The sequence below is a fragment of the Dreissena polymorpha genome, chromosome 3 (assembly GCF_020536995.1).
Source record: "Dreissena polymorpha isolate Duluth1 chromosome 3, UMN_Dpol_1.0, whole genome shotgun sequence".
NCBI lineage: Eukaryota > Metazoa > Mollusca > Bivalvia > Myida > Dreissenidae > Dreissena > Dreissena polymorpha.
Genome location: NC_068357.1, coordinates 33,525,404 through 33,526,862, shown reverse-complemented (window position 1 = coordinate 33,526,862; position 1,459 = coordinate 33,525,404). Strand labels below are relative to the sequence as shown.

The 1,459-nt window shown below is 37.7% G+C and overlaps 1 long non-coding RNA gene across 1 annotated transcript; it reads right to left on the bottom strand.

Moving 5' to 3' along the window:
* On the bottom strand, positions 1-604 carry LOC127872039 (uncharacterized). The gene is made up of 2 exons (XR_008045704.1): positions 303-604; positions 1-209 (listed from the first exon to the last, which is right to left on the bottom strand). It is a non-coding gene; the product is annotated as an uncharacterized LOC127872039 (long non-coding RNA).
* Between the last annotated feature and the right edge of the window lie 855 nt (positions 605-1,459).

The following is a 1,459-nucleotide window of genomic DNA, read 5'->3' as shown; positions in this document are numbered from 1 at the left end:
TTAACGTTTCAACAAGTTTATTCAATATTTTGCACATCGACAATTGACAGGCACGCAGTGACAGGTCCAGCATCGGTGCATTCGGTTTATACGTCGCTGTGTTATTTTGCCCACGCTGAGAAAGAATGGAGGACGTTTCGCCACCGCAATTTCAGCTTCCCAGTCTTCGGTTTTCGTTTTTGGAGTTACCACCCCGATGCTGGTATTTTCTGAAACAGAAAAAGCAAAAGTTAACAACTAAATGAACAATGCTTACAATAAAAACTGCTATGAAAACACAATATCTTATCAACACAACTTACTTTTCATCTCGGACTGGCTTATTTCTAAGTCCCAATTCTCAGTCTGTGGAACTTGAAATTTATTTGCTGGTACAGACATGTTGTCGCTTTGGTGTTTAAATCAAAAATGATTTGAATCAATAGTCATGTAGCGCATTTTATATTCAGCGACTGTTTGAGAACCACTAACCCAAAGTTGTTGTCACTTGTGTTCGTGTACAGAATATTGAGAATTTTGTTTGCAGTATTGTATTGACAAGAAACAAAGTTGTACTTTGTTTGCACCAAACGCTCAATTTCATCACGAAGTGTCGCTGAGTCATCTTGCTGCGAGACCTCAAGAATGCTTCTCATGCGAAATGAGTCAAGCTGTTTGTTCCAAAAATCAGTAGTGCATTTGGGTACGAGTGTTTGACCATAACGTTTGATTAGACACGAAGCCAGTTTGTCATGCGTATTCTTTGAAAATGTTAGTACTCCAATCATACTTAAGGCTTGTGTCAAGTAATAGCTCGTAGCTGCCATATCTTTGGTACATGTTCTTGAAAAATAAAGGTGACACTGATGAACCTCATTGCCGTAGTTATCTTCGTAATCGGTTTGTTCGCAAAGCAGAAAATCAAACCCATTGCTTTTAGAATCACTAAACCTGAGCTTCACAAACTGTATGAATTCAGATTTTGATTTATGAATGACAACTTGTTCTAAATCTGTTTGTGTGAAATTAACAGGCAAAACATGTTTTTCTTTGATAACAATGTAACACGATGAATCGAAACCAAAGTTTTGATTAATGTGTGTAGCTAGCAACTCGGGTTGGTTTGCTTTGATGAGTGTATTCAATTTGCTTTCGCCTTTCCTTTCGATGCAACGAGCCATTTCTGTTATTCAAATTCAACAATTTAGGTTTTTATCATGGAATTTGTAATACGACGACTTGTATAAATACTGCAACAAAAACTGAATGTGTCTCATTTACAATCTGACAACAGAAGCGACAACATGTCGGTCCAAACATTGTGCGAAAAATTCATTCGTGAGAAAAGAAATTTCAATGCGAATGGTCACCAAAAGAAGTACATGTTTAGCGTTACATGTCCTTTCACAGATGTCGAGGGACTGCGTTTTACGTCGATAACTAACAGTCCGTATGACTACTTGAACTACAAGCCAACGCT